The 27,328-nt window shown below is 38.5% G+C and overlaps 1 long non-coding RNA gene across 1 annotated transcript in view; it reads right to left on the bottom strand.

Annotated features, from left to right (window-relative positions):
- The window catches only part of LOC148052350 (uncharacterized), a 70,782-nt gene extending 43,551 nt beyond the window's left edge, over positions 1 to 27,231 (bottom strand). The window contains exons 1-2 of the long non-coding RNA XR_015698875.1: positions 27,154 to 27,231; positions 6,545 to 6,622 (exon numbers count right to left, since the gene is read on the bottom strand). This is a non-coding gene — a long non-coding RNA (uncharacterized LOC148052350). The remainder of the gene's footprint in view (positions 1 to 6,544; positions 6,623 to 27,153) is intronic.
- Between the last annotated feature and the right edge of the window lie 97 nt (positions 27,232 to 27,328).

Below are 27,328 nucleotides of genomic sequence, written 5' to 3'. Positions count from 1 at the left end.
TATTCCATAACTTCAAAAGCAAATCTGAGGTCAAGAAAAAGTCAGTTTTATTGTTGTTATGTTCTGGTTCCAACAGTTCTATATTATTGTTTGCTTTAAAACTGTACTTTTGCAGAGGGGGAGTACAGTTCTTGAATTTTTTTCATTGTTGTTTACTTTATTGATCAAGCTTATTAAGTCTGTAGGTAAGGGAAAAGCCTAATGAAAGGATTAAAAAAAAAGAATAGGGAAAGAAATGGGAAATAGCTCTGGGTCATGCTGATAGCATGAAACTCCTAGTGGCCCTCACTTTGGACACATATTTTAAATAAATGAAGTAGTAGCACAATCAGTAGGAAAAAAATCCATCTAAGGCAACGGTAATTAAGACATTAAGCCATAAATGTAACAGCTGATCCAATTTTCAAGCATTGAGTTATTTATTTCACAATAAAAGAGTTTTTACTTGCTTGTTATAATATATATAACTACATTATATGAATATAATCTGAGAGAAGCAAATTTCAGTAGTGTGACCTATTGCCTCTCCAAGGCAAATTCAAAAGATCCATTTGAAAACTTTGTATTTTGAGTGATTAAACCAAACGAGATTATCGGAGACTAAACTGTGTAAAAACTTGTGCTGAAAGGAAACTAATACAAACCTAATGTGAACAGAACCAGAGTTATAGTTCTATCATTCCTGATAGACATTTCTTCCTAAAAAACTTTGATAACAGACAACCCACAATCTCTCCAGGCAATCTATTCCAGTCTTTCAGTACATGCACTGTTAGATTTTTTCCCCTCTCAACGTCTAATTTTAAAGTTTATTCCAGTTTATTACTTCTTGCCCTGTGCAAAGTAGACAGGGAAAACACTTAATATTATTCTCCTCTTTACAATGGCCTTTTATATCCTTGAAGACTGTTACCATGTTGCCTCTAGTCCTCTCACACCAAAACCTTTCTGAAATACAGTGCCCAAAATCAGACATGGTGCTTTAGCTGTGACCTAAGCAATGCAGAGCTTAGCAGAGGGATTATTTCTCGTGCCCTGCAGGTTATTCTCCTGTTTATGCATCTCAAGATGATGTTGCCATTTTGCTTTTTTTGCTTGTTGAAAGCTTTCCTTTTTTGTTTTGCTACAGTGTGCTCAGATGTAGAAAGATTTTTTTTTCTAATGCATGCTAGATGTTGTACATTCCCAGGACAAATGTCAGTTATTTTTAAAATATGTCAAAAACAAGTTCTGACTCTAATTTTAACCTTCTACATGCTGATTGTGAGCAGCACTACATGACTTGCCAAAGATTCCAGCTGCTTTTTTTTGTCTTTTTCCAAGCAATGCATACACACAAAATGTTCTGATCCGGCAGCCAGAGCTTGAATGCTAATATGTAGAACAAAGTTTATTATATTTATTTATTGTAAAGAATAACTGTGTGCAGGCATATATTTATATACTTTCACATAGCCTTCTGCATGGGTACAGACACACACAAACACATTTTGTTGTATCCATCCTATGAGATAAGAAAAGCAGAGTAAATGCAAAAGTGCCTGGCTGGTCTGTCTTATGCTACCCTGCTTAGGCTCCATTTTCCATTTGTTTTGGTGGAATCTGCTCAGTGCCTTTTACTTTAAGCAGCAGGAAGTCAACACTACATATTTTGTTCAGCCAGAAATAAATCTGAATTTTAAAGTCTTTGAACTCTAACCTCTCAGTTGGATGGTTCTAAGAAATTCTTGACTGAGTGCCATTTGTATATGGTTCCATCCGCATTGGAATTGTTTTTTAGAATGTTTTTATATCATATTCCCTTTAAAGTTTTCCTTGACTTGTGTCTCAGAAGAAAAATTATTTCTTCGTTTCTTCAACTGTTACTGATTTTCAAGTTATAAAGGGGTGGTTATACTGAACTGTTAACTTCTGTAAGCATTGTCAATAGATTTAAATGTATCATTTTCACCTGAATACAAAGTGGGTTGAGGTGGCTCAAAGGTTGGTTCAGTCTCAGAGAGAACTGTATCACAGGCATTTGAGTCCTCCCCATCTCTTCCTAAAGTTGATGGAAAAAGTTCTCTGTACCCACACAGAGACTTCTAAATTTCTGTCCTACTTACATAGACATTAATATGTGTGTGGGCCTTTTCAAATCAACTTGTTTGGAATAGATTGGTGTAGCAGGGATTTACCTATATTTTATATATATCTAAAGGCTAGCCTTCACTAGGTGCTGCAAAGGTAGCTGTTATTTCTCTTCAAGGATTTCCTAAAAATCTTTATATGCAACCTTTCTGATAGACCAGAATTCACTTGTGATGAACTAATCACGTGGTACTTTGCAATGTCAAACATTTTTAACATTTGATGCATTTTCAAGTATTTCTGGAAGCACAGAATGGAATATCTGTGTTTTTGGCATTTAGCAGTAGTGACCTGGAGCTGTATGATGGGAATGCATTACTTTTTAAAAGAAATCCGGATAACTGCTTATGAAAATGTTCTTCCAAGAAGGAACGCAAAGACATCTTCAAGAGGGCTTAGAAATCTGTTTGGCTTGTCTGCTGGGAGACTTGGCTGCTCATCAGGCTCTCTTTTATACTTCTGGTTTTAAGTAATGCATTTGCTTCTAGTCATCTAAAAACAACTCCCTTTGTGTATTTCCGTGAGATCAGTAGAGATGCATTCTTACAGTTCAGTGAAGTTGGTTTGACAGTCTGTTGAAAATGTAATTGCTGAATCATCACTGCCTGTCCATTATGAGTAAATCCCTCTTACCTTTTGAACAACATGACTCATTTTGAAGGACACAAAAGGTATTTATTATTGTTATTGCTTCTTGGCCTAAGTGGTTATCTGGAGTTTGAGATCCTGCAGATTGTTTCTGTTGGAAAAGAAGCTCATGATAAGAGCAGGGGATCTCTGTAGACAGCTGCATTGAAGAATCTATGAAGATCTAGTTTTATGCTTAGAGGAGGATCTGAACAACAAGAAGCAAGTTATTTTGCCTGTAGCATCACCAGGTTTCAGCACAAAATATATGTAAGTTTTTCTAACAACCATTCTCTTAGTGCTTTTTCAGGCTGTATTTCATGTTTTCTTAGTATTTTTTCCTATTTCTTATGTTTCTCTAGTTTCTCCCTTATATGAAGGTAGATAGATATTTCCCAAAATCACCTCTTCCCGGTGCGTTTAAAATCATTGCAGTCTCTCACGTACCTGTGGAGTGATTACACGTGCTTGCACTGTGATTAATTGTTTTGCACTTGTTTAATTTATTTACAAGACATTTGTTTCAGTAGCCTAACTGAACTCAACCCATGCAATTATTATTATTATTCTGTAGCAGCTTGAAAGAAAAGAGCATGATGCTTGTGAATATCACCTGGACCACCAGCTCAAATTTAACATTACAAAAATACAGTCTCTTTTCCTTCTGTTTTAGATGTTCTGCCTTCTCCCTCTGTCCAGACCAGCAACCCTGCTATCATATGATTCTCTTTTTGTCCTATGTCCAGGTTACAAATTTGTCTGACAAGTCCATGAATTGCCTCTTTTCTGTGCACTGACCACCTCGTCTGCATAATCCTTTACAAAATGTACTTTTGAAAGCATATCACTTCTGGACTCCAAAAGAAAGCAAGTGTGGAAAGGAGGAAAATTATGTTGCCATGAGACTGCTTCTTCAGACAATATGGAGTATACAATCCTTCAACAGTTACATATCTTTGTATTTCACACCACTTAAATTACATGACTGGGGGAGTTCACGTCAGGCCAAAAATTAGATACTAATCCCTGCAAAGCCAAGAGGTTGCGCAGATCTGACTGGTCAAGCTCTCTCCTTTATGTCTACTCTGGCAGAATCAACTTGTCCGTTGGCCTCTGTTTCACTGTCATACTGCTGGCTGATGAGTACATGCACAAAGTGTTAATGTGTTAGTTTCCTGTGGTATCCTGAGATAAGAAACCACCTTCTGTACCCTGGGCCTTTTGAGTGAACACCTGAAAGTCTTAAGAGCCAATCTCCAGACAGTGTTCCCCCATTCCCTGCACTACCCCTCACAGTTTCTTCCCTCCATTTTTTTGCTTGCATCACCACTCACTTCGTCTCTTTTCCTTTTTCTTCCATCTTTCCCCTGCTTAGATCTCAGCTGAGCGGGAAACAAGTGCCTTAACTAACTCCATCTGTGGTCTGGCCCTATCTCCTCCCCAGACCCCCTAAGCTTTAATTACTGTCACAATCTCTGGCTCTATCATAAAGAATCTATGAAGCATCCAAGTCACCCCTCACTCTTTTCTTCTTACCCTGTATCGCACAACTCTCACTAGCACATATGTGCTTCAATCCTCTGCCCCGCTTGCTCTGTGTGAGCCTTCATTTCACTTACTAGGAGGCAGAAGGGTGGTCTACAGAGGGCCAAGTTTGCATACCCTCGCTTTTGTTCCCTGGTGGGCTGGAAGGCTAGGACTTGATTGTGGGAATCATGAGCCAGAGGAATACACAGTACTCGCATTGCAAGATGACACAGTTTGGCCAGACAGTGGTGGTTTCCTCTCTTGTTTCAGGCCATGACTCAGACTAAGCCAGAATTGCAGAATGTGTGATGGAAATTGCAAATTGGATGGCTACAGGCCGGTTAAATCTGTAACCTGGTCAGTGAGAGTAACCCACCTGCCTAAGGCAGATGATATATTCTTTGCAAGGACCTTCTGTGTTTTGTATGACAATGAGAATCAATCAGAACCAGAAAAAATAAAATATGTGCTTTTCTAAACAGCCCTAAACCACAACTTCCTGGCACTGTTGGGGTCCTGCTGGACAGTGGTAGTTACTACTTTTCAGAGAGAAAAAAATCTAATATTTTTGAGCAAATTGATGTTGAAACCCATAAAAAATGTTGTTGATAGCTTTGCTTTTTTCCTTATATTCCCAATCCAACAGCCTGTAATTCTAGCAGAGGTAAATCCCATTGTCAGTGGAATTTTCACCTGAGGAAGGATTTTGTAATAGTGGTTTTTGCAAAGCACATTTGTAGCAAACAAATGCCAACCATTCCTCTTCTCTACTGCAGGGTAATTGTGTTACAGTGAAAGGCTTTTAACTACGAATCTGACTGAATTGCTCAACCCCCCTAGGAGACATTCCTGAAACATGAATTTCAGTCTGGCATGCTGAACGCACTGTTCCAGCAGCTGCTGCTATTGCTGACCAGATCCTCTGTAGGAAGAGAGCACTTTAAGACAGTAGTGGCAAGGCAATTGCACTTTAAGACAGTAGTGGCAAGGCAATCCTGAGAGAGTGTGGGAGCTGCTTCAGAGCCTGAACGGCATTTATTAAAAGCTTCGGCATAGATTTTAAAAGTGGTATAAGAAGTTGCAATTTTATACACAAAACACCCATCTATGTAATAAGGGTTACTGACTGCCATTCTGCTGACCACAGCTTTCTAAACTGCTTCACTGTTCTGTTAATCAGAGTAATAAAGGATACACTTTTTAGTTCTCCAGGTTAATTTCAAACCCAAAATCAATTAAATTCCATCATGTACTATACTGCTTACGGTGATGATCAACTGTGCATCAAAGATTGCCTTGTCTCGACAGTGGCTGGTTCATACATTTACTTAATGAACATAAGCCTGAAAAGGTGCTTATTACAGAGTAGCTGTCATAATTTTGATTTATTCTTATGGAAGCATGGTGTTGGCACTAAGCTCCTGGAACCTTTTCCTTTTCAACTTGATCCCCTGCCCAAAAGAAATGATGAGGCCCTGTTGCAGTTCTAATTTTCTTCTGGAAAATAACACAAGAAACACACTTCGAATAATTTTATTCTCTTATTCTCAATGGCTGAATGCATAAGGAAAGGACACAAGACTTAGAGAGTCTTTCTATGGATACTGTCTCTTATCATCTTTATCTGATGTCAATTACTAAATTTCCTTTGTGCTTTCCCAAACTGACTTTACTCTTTAAAAAGTTCAAATTAGCATTTTAAATGCTATCAGTGCAATTTAGGAAGCCCTGTGCTGCTCAGAACACTCCTCTCCCTGTCTGGGTTGACCACTGTCTGAGCAAGGAAGACTCTTTCCAGGAATTAGTCCTAGCACACAGCTCTTCAGGTAGTAAAACATGGCAAACTGAGAACAGTGTTTTAACTCCTCATTGTATCATCTGTGTACCAGCATGTTTGTGCGATTAATCTTTCTTTCTGTTCAAGAAGAGGTAGGTGCAAATGAAAACAAACCAATGGGAGACAGGATACTTCCAATAAAGTGACTCATCTCTTTTTGGTCAGCGGACTGAGATGAAAAACAAAGGGTTTCCAAAGTCTCATGACACACACAACCACTATCCTCCTTCTCTGAGGGCACTTCCAAGAACAGTAATGCATGAGAAAATCCCAAAAACTGTTTAACAGCACCTTTCACACCATCAACTATAAGTGCACTCAGGGCTGAATATTGTTCTGACAAGCAAAACATTCTACTGCACAGGGTGTTAAGGTTATATTGGAAGATAAATGGATGGGCAGGGGCAGTTTCCCGGTACTTACCCACTGTTGCAAGGTAACAAAGTCCCACAGGATGTAAAAGTCCATCCATGCTCACAGGAACATAGGTGCCCCAACTGCCTGAAGGAGAGAAAATGGGCAAAATGACAGTTTCAAACTAGAAGTCCACAACAAAAGTATTTGAAATATAGGATAATAAGGGATCAGGCTATGGAGCCAGGGGCATGGGAAGTACTCTGAATGAAGGAAACTCCACGAGAGAAATATATTCTTTACAGCTAGACTGGGATCAAGCGCGTTGTCTACAGCTTTTTGGGGGCTGTTATAAATGTAGTGGGCTTTGCACTGGTGCTGTAACTCAGGGAGGACTCCCATCTATCATAGTTGAAGGAAGTCTAAATGTGTTTAAATATGCATGTAGTTCTATTAAGGCATTTTTATTTTGTCGTTTCCTCTGAGAATAAAATCCTACTTTATCTGCTGTGTATTTTAAAAGATCCTTCAAGAATATAGCATAAGTCCTATGAAAAGCTGCTTTTGTCCATTCAGATTTGGATTCTTTCAGATTTGTATAGTAATAAACAGCTGTCATTACTGGGGTACGGGATGTGATTTCAAGGTGTGTGTTGTAACTGCATCCTCATACAGCTCGGGGGTGAGACCTGAGCAGTGTTTCTCCCCTGAGCTCTAACTTTCATGAACAGAAAGCCCTTTGCATGTGGGCCAAAAAGTAGCATTAAGTGGTCCAAACAGGTCTCAAACCCGGATAATGGGGACTCAGACCATGTGAAAAGTTGCTGTCTATACCTGCCAGGTGGATACCAGCTGTAAATGTGTTTTTAGATCCCACATGGTAAGAGGTCCAGAAGGAAAAAAAAAAAATCTCTTCGGGGCTTAACACCTAGAAGACATTTGGCTTTAAAAGTTAGATTTTGAAAACAAGTAGGAACTTCTAAAACTCTTTATTGATTGGTCTGACGGACAAGAAAAGCTGAAAAATGTTTTGCTACATCTCCCTTGCTCTCTTTCAAAACGGGTTCAGGACATCAAGTATCCAGGTTCTGGGCTGTATCAGGAAATCTGCCAGATCTCCCATGTTTCTTCTGCTGCCAAGCCTAGTAGGAGTGATACCTACTTTTCTCAAGCCTGTTGAGTGACACAGGTATAGGTTGCAGGGACACAAAGAACATTCTGGCTGACGGGATTATTTCTAACCTAAATGTGGCTCTTGGTTGAGGTAGGAGAAAGAGAACTTTTATTGGCCTGAAAACAAATCTCCAAAAAGCTGCTGGACTGCAACCAAGGGGAGGATGACAGTCTGAGGAGAACACTAGGCTTATAATTCTTTTATTTCTTATTTGCACCATTTACAATTCTGAAAGCTCCTTGTCTTGTTGGCAGGTCTCTTTCCAAGCTCAGCCAAGTAGCAGCCTATTTAGTTTGCTTTTGTTGAACCTCTTTTTGCCTATAATAGCATTCAGGGGTATGTTAGCTCATAAAGGTAGACCTGAACTCTTTAGAAACTGTCATGTTAGGTACCTGTCTTACAAAGGTACAATGACAAGGATAAAAAGAGCATAGAAAGGAGTTGTCCTCTCCCAAATATAAAAACACCCTGTAACTGGGAAATCTTATAGTGCTATGATGTGTGTAGCCCATACAAATGTGATTAATACATAACAAGGGAAGGGCCTGTGCAAGGTTAATTACTATGCCTGAGGAACATGCATTATCCAAAAGAGAATGGAATAGCTGGATACCACTGTGGGTCTCAGTGAGCTAATCAAAATACACGTAGGTCAGCACTAATGTTGTGAGATTGCTGCCAGGACCCAAGATAGCTCAGCTGCCTCATTCTGTTGTCCAGTCTCTTAAAGAACTATTTAAAATAGTTACTACCATTGGTTAAAAAGTTTTGGGCTTTTTTAAAATAAAAAATGTATTCCTTTTCAGTGAAACTCAAAATGGTATCTTTTTAATGTTTGTGTCAAAATATGAAAACATAAACCAAGTTCTTTAGATGGCCAAAATAGATATTTTTAATTTATGTTTTAAGAATTTAGCTATTTTTTGAAATCTGAAACTGAGATAAAAATTGGTATAAAAATTCAAACTCCATAACTTGTCCAAGAAGTAATTATAACAGCAAATGACGGATTTACCTGAACATTTTTTGAATGATCATTCTATACCTTGACAACTTGGGAAAAGAGATACAGTATTCTTCATACATATTAAAGTGATGAAGGCAGAGACATTGTCTTTGCTTTCAAAGTGCTCAGCTTATTTTAATAAGATGGTGAAATATAGTCATATGGGCAGGCATATTTCTTTTTCAGTTGAAAACCTTAGCTGTTTCCACTTGAAAAGGATGAAAAATGTCTACCAGAGCCCCTCAACAATTAAACAGTAGCTGTACATTGCACATTTTCATATATGAATATATGTATTTTTCCACACTAGAGCTAATTTGATATGACATCAGTGAAAAGCAAAATAGACTTCTTTTGTGGTTTTAATAATGTTTTGCTCTTTTTAGATTTAAGGTGCTATTACAGAAAACACCTCATAGATACAACCCTGCAGAATTCCCATAATATTGGCATTATGAAGTTTTCTAACTTGGACTTTGCATATCTTCCAAGGCAGCAACTCACAAAGTTGGTAACTTCATTGCTGCTTAAAATTCTGGACTCAGAAGTAAATTTCAGGTGCAACCCCCATTTTTTCTAATGAAGTTGTGAACTTATGACACTCGTTATGAACCCACTGGTGACTAGTAGCTTGAGAAGTATGTTTCACTGTACCTTGCTTACTTGTCTAGAGACAGAAGCTGAAATACTGGTGCAGATTGTAGAAACGTATAATTACACGTGGAATGACTCATGGGATAATTAGCATGGCATTCTCATAGAACGTGTATTATTTACCGTCTAGATCTCTTTATACTTGTGAGGTGTAGAAAAATTTTGACTTTTCAATAAATGCCTACGCATCTCAGCTGTATAAACCAGTACATATACCACCCTGCCTTTGAGAAAAGTTGCTTCCTGTATAATGCTAAATGCTCTATCAGAATTCCTAGCTCAGGACTGAGTTGAACAGTAGCTCTGCTACCTTTCTTCATCCACTGAGACCCAGAGAAAGGGGAGAAAGAACAGGATTAGCAGAGATGGAGAAACACCAGGACAAACATTTTGCATAACATACTGCCTTGAAGTCACAGTAGAAGTTCACATTGGCAATACTACTATATTGTTGGGAAGAAGTATTTTTGACCTGGTTCAAGTGATGGGTTACTGTGTTAGGCACAGATGTAAGCCTGTATTACTGGGATAGTAGCACTGGCATTGCCTGTGTCCTTCTAAATCTCTAAGCAAAAAGCCACTTTCAGTTTCATAAAGAAAAAATGTAATTGCAAAGCATTTCTTTAATTTATTCCTTGTCTTGTTCTCCATATAATCATGTGAAACTATTTTAAGTTTTTGAAAATGTTGTGCCTGGACTCAGCATTATCAAACCACTCTACTAATTTTTGTGATGAGGATGATTCAGTTTCATATGCGCTTTTTAAATTTTGATATATAACATATTGCAGATTAGTGAAATAAAGCAGCCAAGTAAATCTAGACATTTTAGTTGGGGGGTGAGGGGGAGGCAGACATTGGTTAAATCGTGCTTCTGAGTCATGAAAAACTGAAGTGGTGTTTCTGTGTTGCTTAGTTACAGTTTCTGTTTAGTTGGCAATGGAGTTCACTGAAAATATTTTAGCTTCTGCTCCTGACAGCTACAAACGTGTGTTCACATGTAATCTTATAAACTCAAATACTGTTAAATGCATGCCTAATATACCTCCCCAAATGTGAGCAATGGGTAACATTGCCAAGTTGCAGAGGCAACACCGAACAGCACAGTCATACTCAGCTAATTACAAAAAGTTTTCACTGGTTGGTCCATTTCTTCAGCTGTTAATTCTCTGCCCTGCCATACACAGAACAAAGGTCAAGAGCAAACAAGAACAATTTGCTAGTCTGGTTGGCAGAAGCCAGGCAGTACTAATGGCCTCAGGAGACTGATGCTGACTTTCTGCCAATTTCAAATCTCTGCTCAGCCTCCCTAGTTTACCAAAAAAGCTACTTTTCCTTCCAGCCACTGATAAGAGCTACATGCAGAAGCCTGGTATATGACTAATGCTTACCAAGTGTTACAAGGCTTGAACGGAGGGAAATATGAAACCTTGTGACCCTGACTCAGAACAGCCAAACTCCATCTGCTCTGGAGCTTCAAATGGTAAGAATGCCTCCATTTTTTACTGTGGACATGTTTGGAGGTAAGGTAAGGAATCGTGATGATTTCAGTCTTTTTCATGTTAAGCTGCAAAATTTTCACACAAATAATTGTGAAAATATCTATTCTTGTCTTTTCTGGGAAGAATTAATCTTAACAGATTGAGACAACCCTCAGATTTGAAGCTTAAGTGATGTGTTGGATTTAAATGCAGTTGGGAGTCTTAAAGTAACCGGTAGAAAAAAGACTTGGTTGTATTGTCAGCTGAAGTAACTTCAGAGTTTAGAGTAGCTGCAGGAACACAAAATGTAAATGGAGCCAATGGATCCATTTATAATATACAGGCAAAAATGTTGTATTATCATGAGGGGTTGAATGACATACCACACATCGCATGTTGTCAGGACTAAAATATCTTTGGAATTTTAAAAGTTCTCAGCGAGCATTTCACAACTCAAGGAGTTGCATTCAACACAGTGAAATTCCGTGAGATCCTATTTTGAAAAATAAAGAGGGACTCATCATAGTGTTTAAAATTAGAGGTAGCTTATCTCGAAAGGATCATATGATCACATTTTTATCTGCCAACGGAAACAGTGAGAACTACTTAAATATATGCAGTTGGTGAACTTGTGGCTGAGACAAACAATTATAACAACATTCTCTAACTTACTTGGAGTATGAATCATCTTTCACACAGTTTTACATGGTAAAATTGTGATCTTATAAGTCATGATAAATTCATTATTTTTCCTTTTTTTTTTTTACACATGACTTTACCCAGCAGGGAAAGCTCAGAAAATGCAGCTACAGAATCTCATAAAACTAGAGAAGAAGAATGAACAGGTACTATAGATTATAGCCTATTCATCAGTGATGAATCTCTATCATTGATAGAGTCTTTTACAGCAAAATTTGGTATGACCCTTCAACTGGTATTCGGAGTGGGGAATCATTATGACAGATATATTAAAAACACCAATGAATAATACCACCGATTCCTCCTTACACAACTTCAGTCATCCCAAGCCAGTGTTAGTACTACTGAAGCCATGTGTTTTTACCCACACTAGAGGATGCCTGAATTCTTACTGACATTTTTTCCCTGAAAAATCAATATAATGCTTCTTTTACTATCCTGAATACTTAGGTAGTTTTAAAAAGAAAAATACTAAAGGATCAGTATGCTGTATAGGAAATAGCAGCAACAATTCACTACAATTGTGCAGTTTAAGTTTAGTTCAATTGTTTTGTCTTTTGTCAGACTGATAGTTGTCGATTTTGTGTATCTTGTTGGCTTTTTTGAAACTACCAACCAGGGAAACCCTAATCATTATGTACCATCTTTACAGAATGAATACTTTTGGCTGTTGTTAGAGGTCACTGGTTTTTTGGTGAGAAATGACTTATTTATGAAATTAAATAACCTTAATTTCTACAAATATGCTTACAGTCACTGACAAAAAGTAGGTTTATTGTCTCTAGTACCTTTCAGATTTGGCCCTAATAAACTGGATAATAGTGTCAGAGACTTCTTGTTGTTACTTTTTCAGTATGACAATAAAAACCCGAAAAGAAATTACAAAAAGAATAGGAATGACATCCCTGATCACCCAAAGACTTCAGCATATGCATACTTGACTCTCCCTATTCCACTTGAATCCAAGGAATTCTCAAATGGTCTAATGCTACAAATGTGTAAAAATTTTCAGAAGTGAACATAAAAAGTTAATTAGTTTCTGCATGCCTTCAAAAATGATATGTAGATCCTCTTTGACAACAGCTAGAATGATAAGTAAAGTAACAGTGTTTGGCTTAGAATAATCTAGGAATATACTTCCATTGCCCCATATATTTAAACCAGCCAATTATTTCCTAAATCTATACATTTCCAGACTCTTTTTCCTTGTTTCCGTGTTATTCACAAAAGTGTAGTCTCATACTGAATGGCTTTCTAATCCTGCTTTTGGAGGTGGGAGAGAAGGTTGGCTTTTTTCCTGATGATTATGAAGTCAGAACGTTTCTGGTGACAGCCAAAGTCTCCCTGACCTCCAGCAAGCTATCGTCCAGCAGCTTGTGAGCTGATAGTTGTATCTGTCTTCAAAGAAAGTCTGATTTCATTTTGTCTAACTTCTCCAGTCTAAGAAGATTTGCTATTTTTATCAGAAATTGAACAAGCCCAGTTTCATAAATGAAGAAAGTTATTTTCAGATACTTTGTTTTGAAGAGGATTTCTGGAATTCTCAACATAAGCTTTTCAACACATTTCTCAGTCGGATGGTCTTTTCATTTCTGGTTTGATACACAGCTGTGCAGTTCACTTAAAAGTATTTATTCCTCTGTCTACTGTCTGGAAAGCTAAATTTACTTATATTCATAGAGTGAAGAACAAAAGCATGGACCATGCACACTGGTGAATGCAATTCACTTTGCAAATTGTTTTTATGGTAATATTGGAGAAGTTAGCAGGTATTCACTTTGCAGTGGTAGGAACAAGGAGAACAGTTCTGTTTCTTGCAGTGGAATATTAAACAGCAAAAACATTGAGAATAATAATAATAATGATCTTTCTACAAAGCACCACTAGGGTCACTTGGCTGATAAGATCACTTGGCTACACTTCTGAACTAATTCACATTCAGTTCCTTTTTTATTTAATTTATGAGAAATCTAAAAAGCTGCTGTTAAGGTTGCATACAAATCCTACTTTGTACACCATAAAGAGATAAGTGGTTTCGGTTAAAACTAAAATTAGAACAATAAAAATGCCAAACCCAAAAGGCAATAGTTGAATTTCTAAACCAAGGCACAGTAAAAATGTAAAGAAAGCAGAAGGAAAGTATTGTCAGAAGAGATACAGATCTCATAAGCCTGCACTACAAATGAAGACAAGTGAACCACAAAACCACTACTTTCAAATCCCTCTTGTATAGTGTCTTTTAATTGAGGTGTCTGCTATGACATAAAATATTCTTCTGCCAGAAAATGAGCATCATTTTCATAAACAGTGCTTTTGAAATAATTGAAAATGTAGAGTACATTAGAGCATAATATTAGTTAGTCTGATTTCATGTTGTAGCAGTTGGAAGTGCAAAAGTGCAATGCAACAGTACAATTTATATCAAGCATACTAATCTTCTCAGAGTGCTTGTACCAAAATGCTGGCAATTTTTGTACCTACAAAATGAATGTGTTTGTATTTCTTGTACCCAGCAGCCTTAGGGTGATGGATTACAGATCCCATTCCACTTTCTCCAAAGCCCCATGCAAGATAGTGATGAGCAATGTTGTTTCTGTGTCCCGTGTTTAGGGTCTACAGGATCTACAGCGCCACTTCTGCAACACTTCCACGTGCATAACATTTATATTCCACTCCTACTCCAATCTCACTCGGGTTAATGGCAAAGCTTCTGTGTGCCTGAGAGCTTTTTCTTGGGCTCTTGGCACCATATGGAAGCAGTGCTCCTAGCTTGGTGTGGATCCCCTGTCAGACTGCTGCTGCACACTTGCTTCCCAGAAGAATCTGTATAAAACAAAAGCTTTCAAGGTTTGCTTCTTCCTGTGCCCCATCCAGCTGTTAGCTTTAAATAATATCTTATGGATAAACTTTTATGGTCAAAATAAGAGATTGGGTATGTGTGTCAGCAAGGAACGCATAACAGGTTTGTGAACAGAGGTAGCTCTGGGAAGGAAGGCTGACTGCCTGCTGGAGTGCTTTTTAATACTGAGGCTATTGCATTAGTAAAGTACATAGTTAATAGAGGTGGATGCTTCTCACAAAATATCTCTGCTAAATATAACTGTATTAAGTCTTCTAGACTCACCAGTGAACAAACATAAGAGCCCTACCTTATAAGTAATTAAGGTTACTACTCTAAAGCCACCACTCCACTGCTGCCTAATTCTGGAGCTCGTACGTGCTTGAAGCATTAATACTAAAACCCAAGCATGTCCCTAAAGCAAGGCTGTGTCATAACATCAGTGTAGGTGCACTTCATCACTGGTGATAATAATGTGACATCAAATATTTTCTTTGTAAAGAACAATACCAATAAGACAATGCCTGAAAATGTTTTGGTAGGAAATGAGTGTAGCACTGCAGCGTTTTAATATTAGTTTGATCTTGCACCATGCTGTCCCTCCTTTCCTTCCTGCCCAACACTATTTTAGCAATATTCAAGGTTTTTAAAAGATCAGGCCAGAAATCAAGAGCCAGAACTTGATTTCCATACTACTCATAAATGGCAGCTCTAGGGCCAACACAAAATGTCAAGTGATCTCAACCAGTGCCTTTTCCCTACTGAAAAGACTCCTTCTGCATTCACATAGGGTAAACTCAAAGGAAAAGCACATAAAAATGCATTTTCTCTTCATAGTATTCCTTTGGCATGGATAAGAAGTATTTAAAGTATAGCAGATGTGCTTCTACTGTACAATGGAAATGAAGTCTTTTATAACATCTGTTTAAATATTTTTACTTCAATACATATATTTCTGTAATTGGACAGTGGCATGTTATCCTCATGGTCTTCTTTCCCAGAGGGAAAGAAGCCCTATGTTAGTTTCAAATATTTAAATGTTTTATAAGATTATAATAAGATGACATAATATTTCTTGGCTTATTGAGGGCAAAACCAAAAATGCCTTAACAAATGAAAGTTGTACGATTTGCATATTTCTCTGGTTTGTCTGCTAGCAAATATTAACAGAAGCATTTTTGGTGGATTTGTGTAATATGTTCTCAATAAAAGGATACTGTAACCTCATCTCTTCCAGAGAGGAGAAAGCCTAGAATAAATCAGTCCCTCTGCCAAAGTGAAATGAGATGTGTTAGTCAGAGACAACGTGTGCTTGTAAGTGTACATCCCTCAACACTCAAAAACCTTCACTGAAAACCTAAAATCTTCTATGTAAGTAAGCCTGAAAAAGATCAACAATAGCAGTGAATCAGCACTTTCCTTGTTTAAGTTTTCCTGGGATCATGCTGCAACAGAAAGAAATGTGTAGTATCTGTGTCTCTATCCACAGTGATTTCACCCTAGAAAATTTATTAGGTTGTGTAAAAGGCACAAACATGACAAAATTCCCCAAATCTTTTAATTAATCATTGCTTAGAAACTGTTTTGGGAAATGTGGGCTAACAAACTACTGCTATTTTGAGGGCCTAAACTACTAAGGAGAGCAAACATAGGTACTTTTATGAACTTCTCTTTTGAGAGCTCTGCTAAGGAGGTAAAGGAGAAGTACGGATGCATGTGCTTCTAAAAAATGTCTAGGGGTGACTTAACATTTTTTGATCAGCACATGGCTCATAAATTGACCAATTTTAGCCCTCATGCTGGGGCTGTGTCACATAACCATCCCTGGGGACTATGGCAACATGAGGGCTGTTGGATATTCTGAGTAGCCAGTGAGGGCTGGAAGTATGCCAAGAAGGTTGGCTGAGGGCAAATATTGCTGGGTTATACTGAGATCTAGCCCATACCCATCCTGCTGCGAAATAAAAGGATCACAGGGAATCCTGGAGTGAACTGTTCCTAGAGATCCTCTTCCATCCTAGCCCTCTGAGGTACCCAGTAGGTTAATTTTTATGGCTCTTGACTAGAGGAAGTATTTACCTGCAGTAAGGAAAGCTGGCCACTATTGGTGGTCACAAATGATGTGTATCTGAACAATATTAAAATTGCAAAGTCAAGCACTCAAAATCTAGGAAATGACTAGATTAAAATCATCCATGGCCAACTTGTATATATTTATTGAAGTTATTTATGATAAGATTCCCTTTTTTTTTTTCATGAGGATGCTTCTTCCATGCAGTGAACAAATGGACTATGTTTCCCCAATGAACTTTGTTTTCTGTGTTGCTCATGTCTTGTGTTTAATTTAATACAGTCTGCTCAGACCCTATTGTGACCACAAGGTTAATGATATCTTTATGAGCTTTTCTGTACGCTCATCACTGTAGAGTCAAGGTGCTTTTCAAATATTATTAGTTTTCACAACAGTGCTGGGACATACAGAGGTATCACTGTTATTCCCTCTTTTCAGATGGCTCAGTAAGATGGACTTAGAGACTTGAGCTCCAGCCTTTAAGAGAAACATCCTGCACGTGTGTACTCTCACTGGAAAAAACCAAAAACCTGAAGAGATTTTCAGAAAGGACATCCTTTCAGATCTCAGGTCCCTGTTTGAGAACAGGAACACAATAAAGGTGCTTAAAGAAAAGGTCACCAGAATGCTCACAATAGGAGAACAATGTATATGTCCCTAAGCTGTTTAGGTGGCTGAATGGCATTGGCTGAGGCTTTCTGACAGAAGATAGACCCCAAATACAGAAAAATTCAGTTTAAGATCTTAAAATTTGACAAACTCATTAATGTCTGAAAAGAGGGTTCAAGTGTCAGACATGTAAAGCAACCTTAATTTTGTCACCAGCGTGACCACTGGTGGCTCTGGCAGTACTGGCCACGGGAAGTCTGGCAGGTGAGGTTCCAGAATGCGCCCTCCAGTCCCACTTCCTTTTCCACCTTCCGTGGCTGGAATACTCCAACGATCGTATAACCAAGTTTAAGCTTTCTACGAACAGTCATCTAAACCAAACTCAGGGAATTTTGCCTTTCCATGGGGAGCTGACTGTGCTGGCCTTGTCTTGTGAACTACAATGCATTTCAAGGTCCAGGCTTGGAATAATGAAAGATCTATTTCCCATATCTGTTTTACCTCATTTTATTTGAACATGAGCCAGCAAAGTGCCCTTGTAGCACAGAAAGCCAACATCATTCTGGGCTGCACTAGGGAGACCATGGCCAGCACGCTGAAAGATGTGATTATTCTCCTCTACCCACCACTGATGAGGCCATATCTGGAGTGCTGTGTCCAGTTCTGGGCTCCCCAGTACAAAACACGGACTTACAGGGGAGAGCCCAGGAAAAGGTAATGAAGATGATTAAGGGACTAGAGCATCTGACATATGGGGACAGGCTGAGAGAGCTGGAACTGGTTAGCCTGGGGAAGAGAAGACTCAGGGGGGATCTTATCAGTATTTATAAATACTTGATGGGGGGCAGAATACGGAAGACAAAGCCAGACTCCTCTCAGGGATGTCCAGAGACAGAAAAAAGACAACAGGTACAAATTGAAGTGTAGGAAATTTTGCTTGAATGTTTAAAAAAAAATAATTACATAATTACTGTAACAGTGATTGAATAATGGAACAGGTTAGATTGAATAGAAATAGAACAATAACACAAAAATCAAAATGTCAAAAAATGTTAATATGAAATTAATCCCTCCCTCGTCAGGAGCAAGTTGTAGCTACGGGAGGATAAAATAAGCTGCCAGCAATCGTGCAATATTTTGTCACTTCTCTGTCGCTTCCAAATACCGGATAGTTGATGAGCCATTAGGTCAATGAGGAGGTGCTTCCTCACTGCATTTCTTGGCTGCTTCTAGAAGCCCAACTTTTTCTGCTTAGTGTCTAAGAGGCCTTTGTCTCCTGTTATTTCCCCAGTGGTAACTTCATTTTTTCTTTGTCTGCATCAAATTTTCTAAATGAGATTCTTCTCCATGGTCCTTGAGAAATTCAGATCCTGTACAAATTCGGAGTCAATGAACTTCTGACCCAACAATCTCTTTTCTTCCCAGTCTGATGTTTACCTCTTACTCTCTTTTTGTGCCAGACTCTCATTTGCTTTTTTACTTTGCTTATCTACCCTTCCCATCTTTCCACTGTGAAAGAAGCATTAGAAAAATGGGCACTTCAAGATAATTTAAAAGCTGCTGTCAGGCATGAATGTTGCTAATTTCAAGGGACAAGGGAGATTCTGAAATGCGGAGATTTTCTTCCATCAGGAAAATCAGAGAACACTGAAGACAACAGAGCATCTCTGTAAAGATTTGCTGTACGCTGTAAAGTCTCCACTTAAAGCTTTCAGATTTGTATAACTTTTCTCTAGAACTAATATGACTTATATGTGAAAAAAATCTATGCATCAAACTAGATATTTATTGGTTTTATGCTACTGTCATGTCATTAACATATTTTTAATCCATCCAGGTGTCCTCCTGTTGTTTTTACACACATGAGGTAGCATCTCATGATTGCTATTTGACTACAGGGCTGCTATAGCTGGTTTTCCTGTTACACAACTCAACAGTCTGGTTTTTAATCAACAAATGCCACCTGCCTGTACCAGCCAGGATGCAACTCACAGCCACGGCAGTTTCTTTCCCCACTTACCAATTGGTTCACCTTTTTTTCTCAGCCAGAATACATTATTAGGGCTGCCTATGCTGTATTCAGCTCACTCTTTAGCCATCTGGTATGAATTATTGGTGTGTATAAGCCTGCAAGCAAATTTACTGCAAGGTGTATTTTCAAAGCTGTGAAAAGACCATAAACATATATATAATCTGAGGTGCACTGTGCCATTTTTACCATGTAAATAAATGATTGAATTTGTCTTTCTTGTTTCATTTGTGTAATTTCATTATTTGTTTTTTTACGGATGTGTGTTGGTGCCCCCACCAGGCTCTCAGAAAAACTAAATCTGTAATCCTGTGAACCAAACCTTGCAGAAAGTATTAACTTGTTTACTGTATTGTGAGGAATAGAATAGCTGTATTGAACATATATGAAGCTGCACAATTAATTACTATATAAATGTGTTGTCATGTGCAAATGTGTTTCACGTATGATCGTTATCTATAACAGAACACACTGCACTGTACAAGTAAATATAAAGCTCCGAATGCTTTCATTAGGGTACTCCCATGATGCTAATTATAATCCTGTCCTCTGAGTGGTGAAGAACACCTATGTAAACAGGACAGTCTCAGACTTACTGAATGTCCTTGATTTTCATTGAATGTATTTATGAATTTATTACTTGCACTGAAATAATTTGCAGGTTTTATCTGAGTTCACTTTACAGAATTGGACTCATAGTTGTCTGTCTTTTTGACTGAAAGAATTTGCAGAAAACTAGAATTTGCTGAAAATAATTAAAAGACTGCAGATCACAAGTCATTATTTCATGTAAGGTCTAATTAAATTACATGTCCCAGTTATACTGGACTCATTGACAAAGCTTTTTAGAAGTGTTTATTTTATGATATGGATAATATTTTACAGATTTCAATTTTACAAACAAGGAAGGAATCAGCTAAGCTTGCTCACTTCTATTTAAGAAAAACAGGCATTGGGAGCTAGAGAGGGAAGGCTGTTGAAATCGCCTGTGAACCACAGGACTGGAATTTTATTTGCCAGGAATCTAAGCACCATGTCCCTTTTTCCCTTGAAAACCTCTTAATTCTAAGGAGAGGTGTGGTACTCAAAAAATAAAAGTCTCTACTACTGAGAGGGTGCTTCATGAATTATCATGAAGGCGCTCAGGGGGACTGCAGTCAACTGATTTTATGCCACACATCTCGTGAATAATACAAAAATAGAGATAAATAGAAGAATCTGAACATTGCATCAGAGCTTTGTTTTTGAAGTACCTATGCATCAATACAAAAACACAATTGTGAAAAGAATGATAAATAGATATATTTGATTTCTGGAACTGATTGCTAGGAGAAATGGGGAACAGACTTTAGGAAAAATGAATTTCCTATAGTGATCACGTAAGGTTGAAAATGAAATCTATTTGAATTTAGTATGGAAAGATGAATTATTATGAAAATAAGGGACCTAAGGAGGATCACCTTCTACCCACTACAAATTTTCTTGCTGAGCTATCATCTATGAGGACATAGTGACCACAAGGATGTTTAATGGCGTACCTTGCTCCTAGGAATTCCCAGGCTTTCCCTCAGACTCCACCCAGTAAAATTATGAAAACTAGTTATTTCATAATAACAAATTATGGTAGCCTAATGGCTTCAATAGCAGCTGTAGCAAATTTAGGGGCAGGCCATGAACTAGTGCTCTTCCTGCCCAGAAGTATATCCATCTGTATCTAGCAGAAAGAGCTGACACTAAGTTGTGAAGATAAAACTCGGCCTGAACAGTTAAAGATGTGTTCATCTGGCTCTGCAGTTAAGCAAAACCATCTTTCCTTTCAGCCTTTGATGAAAATTTATGATTGTTGAAATACAGCAAATCTGGCAAGGAAGGATAAAGGAATAAGGAATTATACATATAGACAATAAGAACATAATTTGCTTTTGTACCTTGGGTGAAAGAATGAGTGAATAATTACAATCCAATGATTAATTTCATTAGCCATGGTAACTTAAGTATGTCCCAGAGAAAGTGAGACATTTGAGCTGACAGTGCAGTGAGGATAAGGTACAGTGGAGTTTCTAAGTGCATGCCGTTGTGTTATAAATGAACACTTGTAGGGTCAGGCCAGGCCCAGAGGCAGCACAGCTGCTTTCAGACAGTGGGGAGCTGAAATAACGTACCTGTCAGCCTAGCACTCCATGAATCCTATTTCTATGACTGGGCATAAAGCCAGACCCCAGCTGATCAGTTTGATTTGGGTCCATTAAGAAGCACCAATGTGCTTGCCCTGTACTCACAGGGTAAGGAGCATGATGGCAGGCTGCGTGGGTCTAGTGTGGCACTAAGTTCTATTGCCTCCTGAATGTTGTACTGAAAAGGGACATAGCACAGTCTGAGTCCCAGCCTGCCTCGTATCTTTGGCAACTGCAAAGTATTTTCCTGATATTTATCATCTTGAAATTCCTTATGTTGTCCTGAGATGTGCATACAAAGTGCTGTTTAAACCCAGTATGTTGATGTGTCTGTAGATCTAAACACTAATAAATTAAAAGAACATTTATGTAAAGTATTGCGTCTTCAAAGAACTATACTTCATCAGCTAATTAATCTTTACAATACTCTTGTGACTAAGTTAGAACTTGTTGTTTATTTATTTCAATAGACTTTTTCCTGTGAAATAAGATTCTGAGATTCTGCCTTCCGTTCCCAGCCTAGCTATCTAGATCTTGCCAACTGGGGAAGTGGATTAAACAGAATAGCCCCATTCATACTTTCCCCTGCTCATCTAGTTTTGTAAGAGTGGAAGAATTTGACAAAAATCCTATGGAGAAAACCTCTATTCAAAAGAAAGTAGTTAAAGTAAAAATATGAAACCTATGCATACCCATAATGTTGTCAACATTAATAATTTGAAGAGTATTTCTTACTGTGTGGTTTCTCTGAGTCTTTTTGGAATCAATCTCAGGATATGGGCTCAGATTTCAGGTGTGCAAATCAAATGACCATCTGTTCAAAACGCGACTCTACAGAAAGGCTTTGATATTGGTCATCAAACAGAAAAATGTTTATAGCACTTCTGTGCAACATGCTGCTAAACCTGTGCCAAGTAATAATACAGAAGGTGATTGCTGCATTGTGTTTTCTTAATGAGAAATGGTATCACAGACTCATTGTAATTCATGCTACAAATCTGAGAGTATTTTATTTCAAGGAGTATAAACTAATACAATCCTCCTTGTGTTCCCTTCCTATGATATGGACAATGCTTTTATTTTACGTTCATTAGGAAAGACAATGTCAAATAAGGATGGGTAAAATGATGCAGAATACAGCACTATATGTAGTGAACAAGCAATCCTTTACTGTTCAGAACACCAGCATAACTGGAAAGGCATATATAAAATCGGACATATGCTGTAAGTCCAGTTACCTCTTTTGCTTTCAGGAATTTAGGAAACAGTTCTGGTCCTGCTGAACACAACAGCAAACTGCCAACTGATTTTAAAGAGCCCAGAATCTGAACTTTATTGATCCACATAAACATCAGCTCAGCTCTGTTTTCTCCACCTTGCACCTGTGGTCATGCTATACCTTCTATATAGGACACTGCATGTTTTCTCTCCAGTATATCTGTTTCTTTCTTACCGATCTATCTGTATCTCACTTGTATCTGTTTTGTTGTTGGCAACACTGAGACCTTTTCCGGAATATCACAGTAGAGCTATCACGAGAAGTGCGGTGGCAGGGTTTCCTGAATGATGGGGGGAAAGGCTTGTGGTGCCATGGAATTTCTGAAGAAGGTGCTTTGAAGGGAACAGGGGAGTTGTCCTGAATCAGTGAAGAGGACAGGAGTAAGAGAGAGAGACCAGGGAATGATGCAGGAAGTTAATTTGGGAAGGAAGTTCTCACTTGTTCTAAAAAAGCCTTTGCTATGTCATTATATGCTGGGTTTAAGAATTAGCATTGGAGAGGAGAATCAATATGTTGCTTGTAGGCTTTACAGGACAGTTTTATTAATATACGCGTTGGTTTTAAGTTTGTACATCACATCTTTTGCAGCCCTCACAGCATACAAATCCCAAAAGAACTCACATGCAGGTTTCTCTGTCTTTATTCCACTATACCCTGATTACTCCTTTGAAGTCAGTAGGTGGTGTGTATGTACAAATGATAATACATTTTGGTTCCTAGAACCCTAACCACACTGAATATGACACTGCTGGATTCTGAACATGCATCATAGTTCTGTCAGTCTTGATTTTACTTCCAGGACTTTTTAGCAATACGTTAGTTTAAACTATTGTTTGAGGTAGAATTTATGTGCTCATTCTGGACTTATGCTAATTAATTTGGCTTCCATATGGCAACACAAAACATGCTTAAAATCAGCTTAAGAGACAAACTTGAGATTCCTCTAGAGAAAGGAAATCTTAAATGTTTTAAAGCTGCTGGAGCTGGCCTTATCTTACCCTGTATCCCAGTTGTATTTTAGGGACAAAGGATTGTAGCCAATGCCTTGTGCTATCAATTAGATTCAGTACAGTCAGTCTGAATTAGAAGAGTCCTGAGGCTGGGGAATACTTCAACAGACATAGGAATCAGGGAAGTACATTGGTGGCTGGAAGCCAGCTGTTTCTCCTAGGTGTTCTCTTGAACACAGATGGCCAGAACTGAGGACTGAGCTTCTGGGGTTTTGTGTGAGCTTGCTCTGAAATTAAATTGCTTTAGTTTGCTAGTCACTGTGATGCCAATGGGCAGGTTATAGATTCTGTGTCCACTAATTCCTCACTATATCATAACTGCAATTTCATTAGTATGGAGTACTATGCATAGCATCCAAAACTGCTGTAGAAAATAGGGCAACCCCTACTGTTCGTTTTAACAGTATTATTGCAGTTGCTTGAAACTTCTTAAAGTTCTTGATATAATTAGTGGTGTAAAGAGGTTTTCACAGTAGCCCTCTTTTGTACCCTATTATTGTGTAACGCACACCTTAATAAACACATTTAGTAATTTTTTTGCAAGCTCTAGCAACTATCATTTAGTCTTTTGGTTCAAGCTTTTCATAAGAAGTTCCTGTTTGAAGGAAATTTATTTTTTTTCTGGAAGATTTTAGCAAGAGCTCTTTGGCCGTATTTGAGTAAAAAAAAATGAAGGAACGAGTATTTGTATTGGCAAGAAAAAGCACAGAAATAGTCAAGGTATGAAATTTAACATGATCTGCCTTATGTCGCATAATGCAAACAACAGTTTGGACCCTACACTTTCTGACTCTTCGTCTTACAGGCACAGGATAACTAGAAGGCTGGCTGATTTCTGTGGCTTAAGGCGTTCTGCATGGCCCTGTCACTCCTTTGAAAACTGTGGAAAATTAAAAGGCCAGTTGATATTTCACATACCTCAGCTGGCAAGTCTCCATTTCCCAGCAGCAATCTCCTTTGAAGCAGCTGCCACTCCAAATTTTTGGCTGCATACTCAAGTCTCACGAATCAGATTGTAAAAAGTCCTATTAGCCTTCTGTTCAACAGGGAGAAATTAAATCTGAAACATTATTGCGGAGTTCCACAAATGCTGAAAAAGAAGGATGCATTTCTGAGAAAGATATTTTTGCACCACCAGTCATTTTAATGATGCATAATCCTTTATGTTTTCTCGGGTGAAACTTCACAAGAGGTGTAGTAGATGGCATGTGTAGATGTAGTTAAGACTGAGCATAAGTGCATTGTTGGCCATTAACAATCCTGGGTCTGAAATAGCTTTTGGGTCATCTCTTTTTCATACAAGTGTCTAACTTAGAAAAGTAATGAAGAATGGGCACTGTGAGGCACCAAGAGGAGATAGGGTCCTTATACTAATGAAGTGTGCTTCAGCATTTTCCTTCTAGCATATGCTCTTACTGACAGGTGAATGGGCACTTGACCCCATTAACAAAAGGCCAGTATTCTCAAATTATATGTTTCCTAGGCTTCTTATGGTCTGAATTCTTAAGAGTCATAGGACAATCTGCATTCTGTTTGGCATCATGTGGAATATATACTGCTTATTTGGTACCTTTTATCTCAGCAGAACAGGCACGGAGCTGGGGTACAGGATTTCTCATTTCAGTAGTCAGGAATTCCTGACATTTCTGTGCAGTTTGGAGACCCTTTGGTTGACACAGGCTGATATCTGAACCAATCAAATACTTATTCCCTGCTTCCTAAGTTTCTCTGAGAAGTTTCACTCATGTCTTAATCAGAAAGCTACGTGATTACTCATAATCCAACTGCCAGAGGTATATTTTGGCTGTCTTGCTCTAATTGCTCTGTAATTGAGACAGTTCTGAATGAAGTATGGATATATCCAGGGTTCCTAGCCCACTCTGGGCCTGTCTAGCTTGCACAATACATAGTGTTAAACTCTCATTTAATGGTTACTCCACAAAAAGGTACATCTTTGTGCAGTGTCTGCCCACAGTCAGGCATTTGAGCAACATCCCCTTCATGCCTACAGGCACTGCATTCCTTGGGATCAAAAACACTGGTAACTGCAGACGGCTGTCCCAGGGCAGGTAGGTTGCTTGGTCAACGGTAGGTTCATAAGCACGGATAAAGGTTTTCACAAGTTGCATCCCAGGAGAGCATTCCAAAGGTCTTGTCTTTTCAGGCTCAGCCTATTTGCTCTTAGCCATCTGCTTGCCAAGGAAATATCCCTGCTTGCTACCTTTTATGGAGGCCTAGCCTGTCCTCTAGTGGTTGGGTCATTAAACATTATGCGGATGGAAGAGGACTTGATAGAGGTGGCTTGAGCGAACACTAAACAGTTGCGGCACTGTGGTTTTGCTGACACTGGTTTTGCTACGCTGTTGCTATATACCAAACTGCTGGTACTGGTATGTGTAATGCTGTTTGTGTCAGTGAAACAGCCTGTGAGAAAAGACAAAGGCCTTCAGCTACGAGTCATTTCTGGGCTCCTTCTCAGGCCAGTTAAGAGGAAGGAGCATCTACTGCAGCTTAAACTGGGTTGAGGGGAGAAAGGACAGTAAGGGCTACCTTGTGTGACTGCTCTGGAAGGAAAACTGTAAACATGTGGAATAATGTGATGAATGTTTCATAATGGAAGTACAAAATTAGTGAGCTTTATTGATTCATCTGTAATGCACATACTATGTTATAAATCATTAATTTGAGAATTCAGAGTTTCTTACATTTGAAGCTCTTGTTCTGTTGGTTCCCAAACACTCCCATATTGAGGAATTAATACCATTGATTTTCCTTAAGTAAATTGATTGCTTAGATGCAATAATTTCTCTTTTTTTTCCCCATGGACTATAGCAAAGGAAGAGCTGCAGCTTTGATCTCGCTGACTGGCAGCCTCTTCTATTCCTCTGGCATGCACCTTAATTTTTTTAAGGCAAAATGAAAGAATTGGCTTTTGTGGCATTCTCCTCTGCAATGCCAATTTCTTAGCTGTATGCTTTTAGCAAAAGGGATTTATATAGACATATTTCCTTAGATTTTTCATCATACTGTTCAGTATCCTGATGTTAACATTAATTTCTGTTAAAGTGCTGAAGAAGCTGTGGCAGCAATGAGGCTGTTAAAAGGTAGATGTGAAATGCGAAGTAGCAAATGTTATGTAAGAAAATTACACTTGGTACAGCGAAAGAGATTAGAACAGAGGGGAGAGAAGATAGCCCGTGGAGAACTGTAAAAGGCACTGGCAAATTATCAGCATCCGAATTAATCATTTGTGTCCACACTGTAAAGCAGAGAGGAGTTAAAAGCCTGAAGGAAGGCACAGTTTGAGTTTTACTTTGCTGTCATCTGCATGTAACCCCAAACATCCTACTGAGATTTGTGGAGCTTCCTACCTTTCTCCCACGCTACTCAAGGCAGGTTGTGTCGACTGTAAGCTGAAGCTTATGGTTATACACAGGTTATTTGGGAAGATACAATCTAGATCCTGAAATATTTTGTAGAAAATATTTCATATAGAACTTTGCAAAACAGGGAGACCTACTGCTCTGCATTCCTTCCTCTGTTGATGACGTTTTAATCATGTATGCATTAGCATCCTTAAAAAACCTCCATCTTGCAGGCCACACTATCACAACAGAAGGGAGTGGATGGTTTTCATTGTATACTGGACTCACCTTTCTCATGCTGTGTTGGGTTCCTTCCCATTGTTAAATCCTATTCACAGGCTGTACTGCCCAGCTCATTTTTCACCTACAATAAAGCACAGCCTTTAGGACACAGTTTCATGGGCAATGACAGGATGGATAGCAGGCTGGAGGAAAGCTTCAGAAAAATTCCTGAAATGTGGAC

This window comes from Nipponia nippon, unplaced genomic scaffold, assembly GCF_047370975.1.
Source record: "Nipponia nippon isolate SJK-2023a ecotype South Korea unplaced genomic scaffold, ASM4737097v1 scaffold_5, whole genome shotgun sequence".
NCBI classification, from domain to species: Eukaryota; Metazoa; Chordata; class Aves; order Pelecaniformes; family Threskiornithidae; genus Nipponia; species Nipponia nippon.
The sequence above is the reverse complement of the archived record's forward strand: the minus strand, read 5'-3'. Positions and strand labels throughout refer to the sequence as shown.